Below are 15074 nucleotides of genomic sequence, written 5' to 3'. Positions count from 1 at the left end.
TATAAGAATGCTTGTGATTTTTGTCCATTGATTTTGTATCCTGAGACTTTGCTGAATTTGCTTATCAGCTTAAGGAGATTTTGGGCTGAGACAATGGGGTTTTCTAGATATACTATCATGTCATCTGCAAACAGGGACAATTTGACTTCCTTTTTTCCTAATTGAATACCGTTGATTTCCTTCTCTTGCCTAATTGCCCTGGCCAGAACTTCCAACACTATGTTGAATAGAAGTGGTGAGAGAGGGCATCCCTGTCTTGTGCCAGTTTTCAAAGTGAATGCTTCCAGTTTTTGCCCATTCAGTATGATATTGGCTGTGGGTTTGTCATAAATAGCTCTTATTATTTTGAGATACGACCCATCAGTACCCAATTTATTGAGAGATTTTAGCATGAAGGGTTGTTGAATTTTGTCAAAGGCCTTTTCTTCACGTATTGAGATAATCATGTGGTTTTTGACTTTGGTTCTGTTTATATGCTGGATTACATTTATTGATTTGCGTATATTGAACCAGACTTGCATCCCAGGGATGAAGCCCACTTGATCATGGTGGATAAGCTGTCTGATGTGCTGCTGGATTCGGTTTGACAGTAATTCATTGAGGATTTTTGCATCAATATTCATCAAGGATATTGGTCTAAAATTCTCTTTTTTGATTGTGTCTCTGCCCAGCTTTGGTATCAGCATGATGCTGGCCTCATAAAATGAGTTAGGAAGCATTCCCTCTTTTTCTATTGATTGGAATAGTTTCTGAAGTAATGGTTCCAGTTCCTCCTTGGACCTCTGGTAGAATTCGGCTGTGAACCCATCTGATCCTGGACTCTTTTTGGTTGGTAAGCTATTGATTTTTGCCACAATTTCAGCTCCTGTTATTAGTCTATTCAGAGATTCAACTTCTTCCTGGTTTAGTCATGGGAGAGTGTATGTGTCGAGGAATTTATCCCTTTCTTTTTTTTTTAATTTTTTTTCTTTTTATCATTATTATTATTATTATTATTATTATACTTTAGGCTCTATGGTACATGTGCGCAACGTGCAGGTAAGCTACATGTGTATACATGTGCCATGCTGGTGCGCTGCACCCAAAAATTCGTCATCTAACATTAGGTATATCTCCCAATGCTATCCCTCGCCCCTCCCCCCACCCCACAACAGTCCCCGAAGTGTGATGTTCCCCTTCTTGTGTCCACGTGTTCTCATTGTTCAATTCCCACCTATGAGTGAGAATATGTGGTGTTTGGTTTTTTGTTCTTGCGATAGCTTACTGAGAACGATGATTTCCAATTTCATCCATGTCCCTACAAAGGATATGAACTCATCATTTTTTATGGCTGCCTAGTATTCCATGGTGTATATGTGCCACATTTTCTTAATCCAGTCTATCATTGTTGGACATTTGGGTTGGTTCCAAGTCTTTGCTATTGTGTATAATGCCGCAATAAACATACGTGTGCATGTGTCTTTATAGCAGCATGATTTATAGTCCTTTGGGTATATACCCAGTAATGGGATGGCTGGGTCAAATGGAATTTCTAGTTCTAGATCCCTGAGGAATCGCCACAGTGACTTCCACAAGGGTTGAACTAGTTTACAGTCCCACCAACAGTGTAAAAGTGTTCCTATTTCTCCACATCCTCTCCAGCACCTGTTGTTTCCTGACTTTTTAATGATTGCCATTCTAACTGGTGTGAGATGGTATCTCATTGTGGTTTTGATTTGCATTTCTCTGATGGCCAGTGATGGTGAGCATTTTTTCATGTGTTTTTTGGCTGCATAAATGTCTTCTATGGAGGAGTGTCTGTTCATGTCCTTCGCCCACATTTTGATGGGGTTGTTTGGTGTTTTCTTGTAAATTTGTTGGAGTTCATTGTAGATTCTGGATATTAGCCCTTTGTCAGATGAGTAGGTTGCGAAAATTTTCTCCCATTTTGTAGGTTGCCTGTTCACTCTGATGGTAGTTTCCTTTGCTGTGCAGAAGCTCTTTAGTTTAATTAGATCCCATTTGTCAATTTTGGCTTTTGTGGCCATTGCTTTTGGTGTTTTAGACATGAAGTCCTTGCCCATGCCTATGTCCTGAATGGTATTGCCTAGGTTTTCTTCTAGGGTTTTTATGGTTTTAGGTCTAACGTTTAAGTCTTTAATCCATCTTGAGTTGATTTTTGTATAAGGTGTAAGGAAGGGATCCAGTTTCAGCTTTCTACATGTGGCTAGCCAGTTTTCCCAGCACCATTTATTAAATAGGGAATCCTTTCTCCATTTCTTGTTTTTGTCAGGTTTGTCAAAGATCAGATAGTTGTAGATATGTGGCATTATTTCTGACGGCTCTGTTCTGTTCCATTGATCTAGATCTCTGTTTTGGTACCAGTACCATGCTGTTTTGGTTACTGTAGCCTTGTAGTATAGTTTGAAGTCAGGTAGCGTGATGCCTCAAGCTTTGTTCTTTTGGCTTAGGATTGACTTTTTTATGCGGGCTCTTTTTTGGTTCCATATGAACTTTAAAGTAGTTTTTTCCAATTCTGTGAAGAAAGTCATTGGTAACTTGATGGGGAGGGCATTGAATCTGTAAATTACCTTGGGAAGGATGGCCATTTTCATGATATTGATTCTTCCTACCCATGAGCATGGAATGTTCTTCCATTTGTTTGTATCCTCTTTTATTTCCTTGAGCAGTGGTTTGTAGTTTTCTCCTTGAAGAGGTCCTTCACATCCCTTGGAAGTTGGATTCCTAGGTATTTTATTCTCTTTGAAGCAATTGTGAATGGGAGTTCACTCATGATTTGGCTCTCTGTTTGTCTGTTATTGATGTATAAGAATGCTTGTGATTTTTGTCCATTGATTTTGTATCCTGAGACTTTGCTGAAGTTGCTTATCAGCTTAAGGAGATTTTGGGCTGAGACAATGGGGTTTTCTAGATATACTATCATGTCATCTGCAAACAGGGACAATTTGACTTCCTTTTTTCCTAATTGAATACCGTTGATTTCCTTCTCTTGCCTAATTGCCCTGGCCAGAACTTCCAACACTATGTTGAATAGAAGTGGTGAGAGAGGTCATCCCTGTCTTGTGCCAGTTTTCAAAGTGAATGCTTCCAGTTTTTGCCCATTCAGTATGATATTGGCTGTGGGTTTGTCATAAATAGCTCTTATTATTTTGAGATACGACCCATCAGTACCCAATTTATTGAGAGATTTTAGCATGAAGGGTTGTTGAATTTTGTCAAAGGCCGTTTCTTCACGTATTGAGATAATCATGTGGTTTTTGACTTTGGTTCTGTTTATATGCTGGATTACATTTATTGATTTGCGTATATTGAACCAGACTTGCATCCCAGGGATGAAGCCCACTTGATCATGGTGGATAAGCTGTCTGATGTGCTGCTGGATTCGGTTTGACAGTAATTCATTGAGGATTTTTGCATCAATATTCATCAAGGATATTGGTCTAAAATTCTCTTTTTTGATTGTGTCTCTGCCCAGCTTTGGTATCAGCATGATGCTGGCCTCATAAAATGAGTTAGGAAGCATTCCCTCTTTTTCTATTGATTGGAATAGTTTCTGAAGTAATGGTTCCAGTTCCTCCTTGAACCTCTGGTAGAATTCGGCTGTGAACCCATCTGATCCTGGAATCTTTTTGGTTGGTAAGCTATTGATTTTTGCCACAATTTCAGCTCCTGTTATTAGTCTATTCAGAGATTCAACTTCTTCCTGGTTTAGTCATGGGAGAGTGTATGTGTCGAGGAATTTATCCCTTTCTTTTTTTTTTAATTTTTTTTCTTTTTATCATTATTATTATTATTATTATTATTATTATTATCATTATACTTTAGGCTCTATGGTACATGTGCGCAACGTGCAGGTAAGCTACATGTGTATACATGTGCCATGCTGGTGCGCTGCACCCACCAACTCGTCATCTAGCATTAGGTATATCTCCCAATGCTGTCCCTCGCCCCTCCCTCCACCCCACAACAGTCCCCGAAGTGTGATGTTCCGCTTCTTGTGTCCACGTGTTCTCATTGTTCAATTCCCACCTATGAGTGAGAATATGTGGTGTTTGGTTTTTTGTTCTTGCGATAGTTTACTGAGAACGATGATTTCCAATTTCATCCATGTCCCTACAAAGGATATGAACTCATCATTTTTTATGGCTGCCTAGTATTCCATGGTGTATATGTGCCACATTTTCTTAATCCAGTCTATCATTGTTGGACATTTGGGTTGGTTCCAAGTCTTTGCTATTGTGTATAATGCCGCAATAAACATACGTGTGCATGTGTCTTTATAGCAGCATGATTTATAGTCCTTTGGGTATATACCCAGTAATGGGATGGCTGGGTCAAATGGAATTTCTAATTCTAGATCCCTGAGGAATCGCCACAGTGACTTCCACAAGGGTTGAACTAGTTTACAGTCCCACCAACAGTGTAAAAGTGTTCCTATTTCTCCACATCCTCTCCAGCACCTGTTGTTTCCTGACTTTTTAATGATTGCCATTCTAACTGGTGTGAGATGGTATCTCATTGTGGTTTTGATTTGCATTTCTCTGATGGCCAGTGATGGTGAGCATTTTTTCATGTGTTTTTTGGCTGCATAAATGTCTTCTTTGGAGGAGTGTCTGTTCATGTCCTTCGCCCACTTTTTGATGGGGTTGTTTGGTGTTTTCTTGTAAATTTGTTGGAGTTCATTGTAGATTCTGGATATTAGCCCTTTGTCAGATGAGTAGGTTGCGAAAATTTTCTCCCATTGTGTAGGTTGCCTGTTCACTCTGATGGTACTTTCCTTTGCTGTGCAGAAGCTCTTTAGTTTAATTAGATCCCATTTGTCAATTTTGGCTTTTGTTGCCATTGCTTTTGGTGTTTTAGACATGAAGTCCTTGCTTATGCCTATGTCCTGAATGGTATTGCCTAGGTTTTCTTCTAGGGTTTTTATGGTTTTAGGTCTAACGTTTAAGTCTTTAATCCATCTTGAGTTGATTTTTGTATAAGGTGTAAGGAAGGGATCCAGTTTCAGCTTTCTACATGTGGCTAGCCAGTTTTCCCAGCACCATTTATTAAATAGGGAATCCTTTCTCCATTTCTTGTTTTTGTCAGGTTTGTCAAAGATCAGATAGTTGTAGATATGTGGCATTATTTCTGACGGTTCTGTTCTGTTCCATTGATCTAGATCTCTGTTTTGGTACCAGTACCATGCTGTTTTGGTTACTGTAGCCTTGTAGTATAGTTTGAAGTCAGGTAGCGTGATGCCTCAAGCTTTGTTCTTTTGGCTTAGGATTGACTTTTTTATGCGGGCTCTTTTTTGGTTCCATATGAACTTTAAAGTAGTTTTTTCCAATTCTGTGCAGAAAGTCATTGGTAACTTGATGGGGAGGGCATTGAATCTGTAAATTACCTTGGGAAGGATGGCCATTTTCATGATATTGATTCTTCCTACCCATGAGCATGGAATGTTCTTCCATTTGTTTGTATCCTCTTTTATTTCCTTGAGCAGTGGTTTGTAGTTTTCTCCTTGAAGAGGTCCTTCACATCCCTTGGAAGTTGGATTCCTAGGTATTTTATTCTCTTTGAAGCAATTGTGAATGGGAGTTCACTCATGATTTGGCTCTCTGTTTGTCTGTTATTGATGTATAAGAATGCTTGTGATTTTTGTCCATTGATTTTGTATCCTGAGACTTTGCTGAAGTTGCTTATCAGCTTAAGGAGATTTTGGGCTGAGACAATGGGGTTTTCTAGATATACTATCATGTCATCTGCAAACAGGGACAATTTGACTTCCTTTTTTCCTAATTGAATACCGTTGATTTCCTTCTCTTGCCTAATTGCCCTGGCCAGAACTTCCAACACTATGTTGAATAGAAGTGGTGAGAGAGGGCATCCCTGTCTTGTGCCAGTTTTCAAAGTGAATGCTTCCAGTTTTTGCCCATTCAGTATGATATTGGCTGTGGGTTTGTCATAAATAGCTCTTATTATTTTGAGATACGACCCATCAATACCCAATTTATTGAGAGATTTTAGCATGAAGGGTTGTTGAATTTTGTCAAAGGCCGTTTCTTCACGTATTGAGATAATCATGTGGTTTTTGACTTTGGTTCTGTTTATATGCTGGATTACATTTATTGATTTGCGTATATTGAACCAGACTTGCATCCCAGGGATGAAGCCCACTTGATCATGGTGGATAAGCTGTCTGATGTGCTGCTGGATTCGGTTTGACAGTAATTCATTGAGGATTTTTGCATCAATATTCATCAAGGATATTGGTCTAAAATTCTCTTTTTTGATTGTGTCTCTGCCCAGCTTTGGTATCAGCATGATGCTGGCCTCATAAAATGAGTTAGGAAGCATTCCCTCTTTTTCTATTGATTGGAATAGTTTCTGAAGTAATGGTTCCAGTTCCTCCTTGGACCTCTGGTAGAATTCGGCTGTGAACCCATCTGATCCTGGAATCTTTTTGGTTGGTAAGCTATTGATTTTTGCCACAATTTCAGCTCCTGTTATTAGTCTATTCAGAGATTCAACTTCTTCCTGGTTTAGTCATGGGAGAGTGTATGTGTCGAGGAATTTATCCCTTTCTTTTTTTTTTAATTTTTTTTCTTTTTATCATTATTATTATTATTATTATTATTATTATTATCATTATACTTTAGGCTCTATGGTACATGTGCGCAACGTGCAGGTAAGCTACATGTGTATACATGTGCCATGCTGGTGCGCTGCACCCACCAACTCGTCATCTAGCATTAGGTATATCTCCCAATGCTGTCCCTCGCCCCTCCCTCCACCCCACAACAGTCCCCGAAGTGTGATGTTCCGCTTCTTGTGTCCACGTGTTCTCATTGTTCAATTCCCACCTATGAGTGAGAATATGTGGTGTTTGGTTTTTTGTTCTTGCGATAGTTTACTGAGAACGATGATTTCCAATTTCATCCATGTCCCTACAAAGGATATGAACTCATCATTTTTTATGGCTGCCTAGTATTCCATGGTGTATATGTGCCACATTTTCTTAATCCAGTCTATCATTGTTGGACATTTGGGTTGGTTCCAAGTCTTTGCTATTGTGTATAATGCCGCAATAAACATACGTGTGCATGTGTCTTTATAGCAGCATGATTTATAGTCCTTTGGGTATATACCCAGTAATGGGATGGCTGGGTCAAATGGAATTTCTAATTCTAGATCCCTGAGGAATCGCCACAGTGACTTCCACAAGGGTTGAACTAGTTTACAGTCCCACCAACAGTGTAAAAGTGTTCCTATTTCTCCACATCCTCTCCAGCACCTGTTGTTTCCTGACTTTTTAATGATTGCCATTCTAACTGGTGTGAGATGGTATCTCATTGTGGTTTTGATTTGCATTTCTCTGATGGCCAGTGATGGTGAGCATTTTTTCATGTGTTTTTTGGCTGCATAAATGTCTTCTTTGGAGGAGTGTCTGTTCATGTCCTTCGCCCACTTTTTGATGGGGTTGTTTGGTGTTTTCTTGTAAATTTGTTGGAGTTCATTGTAGATTCTGGATATTAGCCCTTTGTCAGATGAGTAGGTTGCGAAAATTTTCTCCCATTGTGTAGGTTGCCTGTTCACTCTGATGGTACTTTCCTTTGCTGTGCAGAAGCTCTTTAGTTTAATTAGATCCCATTTGTCAATTTTGGCTTTTGTTGCCATTGCTTTTGGTGTTTTAGACATGAAGTCCTTGCTTATGCCTATGTCCTGAATGGTATTGCCTAGGTTTTCTTCTAGGGTTTTTATGGTTTTAGGTCTAACGTTTAAGTCTTTAATCCATCTTGAGTTGATTTTTGTATAAGGTGTAAGGAAGGGATCCAGTTTCAGCTTTCTACATGTGGCTAGCCAATTTTCCCAGCACCATTTATTAAATAGGGAATCCTTTCTCCATTTCTTGTTTTTGTCAAGTTTGTCAAAGATCAGATTGTTGTAGATATGTGGCATTATTTCTGACGGCTCTGTTCTGTTCCATTGATCTATATCTCTGTTTGGTACCAGTACCATGCTGTTTTGGTTACTGTAGCCTTGTAGTATAGTTTGAAGTCAGGTAGCGTGATGCCTCCAGCTTTGTTCTTTTGGCTTAGGATTGACTTGGTGATGCGGGCTCTTTTTTGGTTCCATATGAACTTTAAAGTAGTTTTTTCCAATTCTGTGAAGAAAGTCATTGGTAACTTGATGGGGATGGCATTGAATCTGTAAATTACCTTGGGAAGGATGGCCATTTTCATGATATTGATTCTTCCTACCCATGAGCATGGAATGTTCTTCCATTTGTTTGTATCCTCTTTTATTTCCTTGAGCAGTGCTTTGTAGTTTTCTCCTTGAAGAGGTCCTTCACATCCCTTGGAAGTTGGATTCCTAGGTATTTTATTCTCTTTGAAGCAATTGTGAATGGGAGTTCACTCATGATTTGGCTCTCTGTTTGTCTGTTATTGATGTATAAGAATGCTTGTGATTTTTGTCCATTGATTTTGTATCCTGAGACTTTGCTGAAGTTGCTTATCAGCTTAAGGAGATTTTGGGCTGAGACAATGGGGTTTTCTAGATATACTATCACGTCATCTGCAAACAGGGACAATTTGACTTCTTTTTTTCCTAATTGAATACCCTTGATTTCCTTCTCTTGCCTAATTGCCCTGGCCAGAACTTCCAACACTATGTTGAATAGAAGTGGTGAGAGAGGGCATCCCTGTCTTGTGCCAGTTTTCAAAGTGAATGCTTCCAGTTTTTGCCCATTCAGTATGATATTGGCTGTGGGTTTGTCATAAATAGCTCTTATTATTTTGAGATACGACCCATCAATACCCAATTTATTGAGAGTTTTTAGCATGAAGGGTTGTTGAATTTTGTCAAAGGCCGTTTCTTCACGTATTGAGATAATCATGTGGTTTTTGACTTTGGTTCTGTTTATATGCTGGATTACATTTATTGATTTGCGTATATTGAACCAGACTTGCATCCCAGGGATGAAGCCCACTTGATCATGGTGGATAAGCTGTCTGATGTGCTGCTGGATTCGGTTTGCCAGTAATTTATTGAGGATTTTTGCATCAATATTCATCAAGGATATTGGTCTAAAATTCTCTTTTTTGATTGTGTCTCTGCCCAGCTTTGGTATCAGCATGATGCTGGCCTCATAAAATGAGTTAGGAAGGAATCCCTCTTTTATATTGATTGGAATAGTTTCTGAAGTAATGGTTCCAGTTCCTCCTTGGACCTCTGGTAGAATTCGGCTGTGAACCCATCTGATCCTGGACTCTTTTTGGTTGGTAAGCTATTGATTATTGCCACAATTTCAGCTCCTGTTATTAGTCTATTCAGAGATTCAACTTCTTCCTGGTTTAGTCATGGGAGAGTGTATGTGTCGAGGAATTTATCCCTTTCTTTTTTTTTTAATTTTTTTTCTTTTTATCATTATTATTATTATTATTATTATTATCATCATTATACTTTAGGCTCTATGGTACATGTGCGCAACGTGCAGGTAAGCTACATGTGTATACATGTGCCATGCTGGTGCGCTGCACCCACCAACTCGTCATCTAGCATTAGGTATATCTCCCAATGCTGTCCCTCGCCCCTCCCTCCACCCCACAACAGTCCCCGAAGTGTGATGTTCCCCTTCTTGTGTCCACGTGTTCTCATTGTTCAATTCCCACCTATGAGTGAGAATATGTGGTGTTTGGTTTTTTGTTCTTGCGATAGTTTACTGAGAACGATGATTTCCAATTTCATCCATGTCCCTACAAAGGATATGAACTCATCATTTTTTATGGCTGCCTAGTATTCCATGGTGGATATGTGCCACATTTTCTTAATCCAGTCTATCATTGTTGGACATTTGGGTTGGTTCCAAGTCTTTGCTATTGTGTATGATGCCGCAATAAACATACGTGTGCATGTGTCTTTATAGCAGCATGATTTATAGTCCTTTGGGTATATACCCAGTAATGGGATGGCTGGGTCAAATGGAATTTCTAGTTCTAGATCCCTGAGGAATCGCCACAGTGACTTCCACAAGGGTTGAACTAGTTTACAGTCCCACCAACAGTGTAAAAGTGTTCCTATTTCTCCACATCCTCTCCAGCACCTGTTGTTTCCTGACTTTTTAATGATTGCCATTCTAACTGGTGTGAGATGGTATCTCATTGTGGTTTTGATTTGCATTTCTCTGATGGCCAGTGATGGTGAGCATTTTTTCATGTGTTTTTTGGCTGCATAAATGTCTTCTTTGGAGGAGTGTCTGTTCATGTCCTTCGCCCACTTTTTGATGGGGTTGTTTGGTGTTTTCTTGTAAATTTGTTGGAGTTCATTGTAGATTCTGGATATTAGCCCTTTGTCAGATGAGTAGGTTGCGAAAATTTTCTCCCATTGTGTAGGTTGCCTGTTCACTCTGATGGTAGTTTCCTTTGCTGTGCAGAAGCTCTTTAGTTTAATTAGATCCCATTTGTCAATTTTGGCTTTTGTGGCCATTGCTTTTGGTGTTTTAGACATGAAGTCCTTGCCCATGCCTATGTCCTGAATGGTATTGCCTAGGTTTTCTTCTAGGGTTTTTATGGTTTTAGGTCTAACGTTTAAGTCTTTAATCCATCTTGAGTTGATTTTTGTATAAGGTGTAAGGAAGGGATCCAGTTTCAGCTTTCTACATGTGGCTAGCCAGTTTTCCCAGCACCATTTATTAAATAGGGAATCCTTTCTCCATTTCTTGTTTTTGTCAAGTTTGTCAAAGATCAGATTGTTGTAGATATGTGGCATTATTTCTGACGGCTCTGTTCTGTTCCATTGATCTATATCTCTGTTTGGTACCAGTACCATGCTGTTTTGGTTACTGTAGCCTTGTAGTATAGTTTGAAGTCAGGTAGCGTGATGCCTCCAGCTTTGTTCTTTTGGCTTAGGATTGACTTGGTGATGCGGGCTCTTTTTTGGTTCCATATGAACTTTAAAGTAGTTTTTTCCAATTCTGTGAAGAAAGTCATTGGTAACTTGATGGGGATGGCATTGAATCTGTAAATTACCTTGGGAAGGATGGCCATTTTCATGATATTGATTCTTCCTACCCATGAGCATGGAATGTTCTTCCATTTGTTTGTATCCTCTTTTATTTCCTTGAGCAGTGGTTTGTAGTTTTCTCCTTGAAGAGGTCCTTCACATCCCTTGGAAGTTGGATTCCTAGGTATTTTATTCTCTTTGAAGCAATTGTGAATGGGAGTTCACTCATGATTTGGCTCTCTGTTTGTCTGTTATTGATGTATAAGAATGCTTGTGATTTATGTCCATTGATTTTGTATCCTGAGACTTTGCTGAAGTTGCTTATCAGCTTAAGGAGATTTTGGGCTGAGACAATGGGGTTTTCTAGATATACTATCACGTCATCTGCAAACAGGGACAATTTGACTTCCTTTTTTCCTAATTGAATACCCTTGATTTCCTTCTCTTGCCTAATTGCCCTGGCCAGAACTTCCAACACTATGTTGAATAGAAGTGGTGAGAGAGGGCATCCCTGTCTTGTGCCAGTTTTCAAAGTGAATGCTTCCAGTTTTTGCCCATTCAGTATGATATTGGCTGTGGGTTTGTCATAAATAGCTCTTATTATTTTGAGATACGACCCATCAATACCCAATTTATTGAGAGTTTTTAGCATGAAGGGTTGTTGAATTTTGTCAAAGGCCGTTTCTTCACGTATTGAGATAATCATGTGGTTTTTGACTTTGGTTCTGTTTATATGCTGGATTACATTTATTGATTTGCGTATATTGAACCAGACTTGCATCCCAGGGATGAAGCCCACTTGATCATGGTGGATAAGCTGTCTGATGTGCTGCTGGATTCGGTTTGCCAGTAATTTATTGAGGATTTTTGCATCAATATTCATCAAGGATATTGGTCTAAAATTCTCTTTTTTGATTGTGTCTCTGCCCAGCTTTGGTATCAGCATGATGCTGGCCTCATAAAATGAGTTAGGAAGGAATCCCTCTTTTATATTGATTGGAATAGTTTCTGAAGTAATGGTTCCAGTTCCTCCTTGGACCTCTGGTAGAATTCGGCTGTGAACCCATCTGATCCTGGACTCTTTTTGGTTGGTAAGCTATTGATTATTGCCACAATTTCAGCTCCTGTTATTAGTCTATTCAGAGATTCAACTTCTTCCTGGTTTAGTCATGGGAGAGTGTATGTGTCGAGGAATTTATCCCTTTCTTTTTTTTTTAATTTTTTTTCTTTTTATCATTATTATTATTATTATTATTATTATTATCATCATTATACTTTAGGCTCTATGGTACATGTGCGCAACGTGCAGGTAAGCTACATGTGTATACATGTGCCATGCTGGTGCGCTGCACCCACCAACTCGTCATCTAGCATTAGGTATATCTCCCAATGCTGTCCCTCGCCCCTCCCTCCACCCCACAACAGTCCCCGAAGTGTGATGTTCCCCTTCTTGTGTCCACGTGTTCTCATTGTTCAATTCCCACCTATGAGTGAGAATATGTGGTGTTTGGTTTTTTGTTCTTGCGATAGTTTACTGAGAACGATGATTTCCAATTTCATCCATGTCCCTACAAAGGATATGAACTCATCATTTTTTATGGCTGCCTAGTATTCCATGGTGTATATGTGCCACATTTTCTTAATCCAGTCTATCATTGTTGGACATTTGGGTTGGTTCCAAGTCTTTGCTATTGTGTATAATGCCGCAATAAACATACGTGTGCATGTGTCTTTATAGCAGCATGATTTATAGTCCTTTGGGTATATACCCAGTAATGGGATGGCTGGGTCAAATGGAATTTCTAGTTCTAGATCCCTGAGGAATCGCCACAGTGACTTCCACAAGGGTTGAACTAGTTTACAGTCCCACCAACAGTGTAAAAGTGTTCCTATTTCTCCACATCCTCTCCAGCACCTGTTGTTTCCTGACTTTTTAATGATTGCCATTCTAACTGGTGTGAGATGGTATCTCATTGTGGTTTTGATTTGCATTTCTCTGATGGCCAGTGATGGTGAGCATTTTTTCATGTGTTTTTTGGCTGCATAAATGTCTTCTTTGGAGGAGTGTCTGTTCATGTCCTTCGCCCACTTTTTGATGGGGTTGTTTGGTGTTTTCTTGTAAATTTGTTGGAGTTCATTGTAGATTCTGGATATTAGCCCTTTGTCAGATGAGTAGGTTGCGAAAATTTTCTCCCATTGTGTAGGTTGCCTGTTCACTCTGATGGTAGTTTCCTTTGCTGTGCAGAAGCTCTTTAGTTTAATTAGATCCCATTTGTCAATTTTGGCTTTTGTGGCCATTGCTTTTGGTGTTTTAGACATGAAGTCCTTGCCCATGCCTATGTCCTGAATGGTATTGCCTAGGTTTTCTTCTAGGGTTTTTATGGTTTTAGGTCTAACGTTTAAGTCTTTAATCCATCTTGAGTTGATTTTTGTATAAGGTGTAAGGAAGGGATCCAGTTTCAGCTTTCTACATGTGGCTAGCCAGTTTTCCCAGCACCATTTATTAAATAGGGAATCCTTTCTCCATTTCTTGTTTTTGTCAAGTTTGTCAAAGATCAGATTGTTGTAGATATGTGGCATTATTTCTGACGGCTCTGTTCTGTTCCATTGATCTAGATCTCTGTTTGGTACCAGTACCATGCTGTTTTGGTTACTGTAGCCTTGTAGTATAGTTTGAAGTCAGGTAGCGTGATGCCTCCAGCTTTGTTCTTTTGGCTTAGGATTGACTTGGTGATGCGGGCTCTTTTTTGGTTCCATATGAACTTTAAAGTAGTTTTTTCCAATTCTGTGAAGAAAGTCATTGGTAACTTGATGGGGATGGCATTGAATCTGTAAATTACCTTGGGAAGGATGGCCATTTTCATGATATTGATTCTTCCTACCCATGAGCATGGAATGTTCTTCCATTTGTTTGTATCCTCTTTTATTTCCTTGAGCAGTGCTTTGTAGTTTTCTCCTTGAAGAGGTCCTTCACATCCCTTGGAAGTTGGATTCCTAGGTATTTTATTCTCTTTGAAGCAATTGTGAATGGGAGTTCACTCATGATTTGGCTCTCTGTTTGTCTGTTATTGATGTATAAGAATGCTTGTGATTTATGTCCATTGATTTTGTATCCTGAGACTTTGCTGAAGTTGCTTATCAGCTTAAGGAGATTTTGGGCTGAGACAATGGGGTTTTCTAGATATACTATCACGTGATCTGCAAACAGGGACAATTTGACTTCCTTTTTTCCTAATTGAATACCCTTGATTTCCTTCTCTTGCCTAATTGCCCTGGCCAGAACTTCCAACACTATGTTGAATAGAAGTGGTGAGAGAGGGCATCCCTGTCTTGTGCCAGTTTTCAAAGTGAATGCTTCCAGTTTTTGCCCATTCAGTATGATATTGGCTGTGGGTTTGTCATAAATAGCTCTTATTATTTTGAGATACGACCCATCAATACCCAATTTATTGAGAGTTTTTAGCATGAAGGGTTGTTGAATTTTGTCAAAGGCCGTTTCTTCACGTATTGAGATAATCATGTGGTTTTTGACTTTGGTTCTGTTTATATGCTGGATTACATTTATTGATTTGCGTATATTGAACCAGACTTGCATCCCAGGGATGAAGCCCACTTGATCATGGTGGATAAGCTGTCTGATGTGCTGCTGGATTCTGTTTGCCAGTAATTTATTGAGGATTTTTGCATCAATATTCATCAAGGATATTGGTCTAAAATCCACTTTTTTGATTGTGTCTCTGCCCAGCTTTGGTAGCAGCATGATGCTGGCCTCATAAAATGAGTTAGGAAGCATTCCCTCTTTTTCTATTGATTGGAATAGTTTCTGAAGTAATGGTTCCAGTTCCTCCTTGGACCTCTGGTAGAATTCGGCTGTGAACCCATCTGATCCTGGACTCTTTTTGGCTGGTAAGCTATTGATTTTTGCCACAATTTCAGCTCCTGTTATTAGTCTATTCAGAGATTCAACTTCTTCCTGGTTTAGTCATGGGAGAGTGTATGTGTCGAGGAATTTATCCCTTTCTTTGTTTTTTAATTTTTTTTCTTTTTATCATTATTATTATTATTATTATTATTATACTTTAGGCTCT

Source organism: Pongo pygmaeus, chromosome 13 (genome assembly GCF_028885625.2).
Source record: "Pongo pygmaeus isolate AG05252 chromosome 13, NHGRI_mPonPyg2-v2.0_pri, whole genome shotgun sequence".
NCBI classification, from domain to species: domain Eukaryota; kingdom Metazoa; phylum Chordata; class Mammalia; order Primates; family Hominidae; genus Pongo; species Pongo pygmaeus.
The sequence above is the reverse complement of the archived record's forward strand: the minus strand, read 5'-3'. Positions refer to the sequence as shown.